The 274-nt window shown below is 61.7% G+C and overlaps 1 protein-coding gene across 1 annotated transcript in view; it reads left to right on the plus strand.

Annotated features, from left to right (window-relative positions):
- LOC119582354 (salivary glue protein Sgs-3-like) overlaps positions 1-274 on the plus strand; it is a 3,317-nt gene that overhangs the window by 1,388 nt on the left and 1,655 nt on the right. The gene's annotated exons all lie outside the window — the stretch shown is intronic.

The raw sequence follows: 274 nt of genomic DNA on the forward strand, positions 1-274 counted from the left end.
TTTCTTCCTCTCTAACTCGCTCTCATCCCCTCATCCCCTTCCTCCGTCTCTCCTCTCAATCTGACGCTTCATGTGTTGTTGTCAGCTCTGCAACTTGAGACCCGCTGTTGGTTGCAGCGACGCGGAATCTGCAACCGTTTGCTGTTGCAGTTTCCGGTGCTGTGAACGCCGCGGGGCAATGCCGACCCCCGCCCCCCCTTCCCATTGCCGGGCCGGGGGGAGGGGGGGCGGAGGTCATGGGGGACGACCTGGGTTCCGATCGGCAAAGCGAATC

Source organism: Penaeus monodon, chromosome 15 (assembly GCF_015228065.2).
Source record: "Penaeus monodon isolate SGIC_2016 chromosome 15, NSTDA_Pmon_1, whole genome shotgun sequence".
Taxonomy (NCBI): domain Eukaryota; kingdom Metazoa; phylum Arthropoda; class Malacostraca; order Decapoda; family Penaeidae; genus Penaeus; species Penaeus monodon.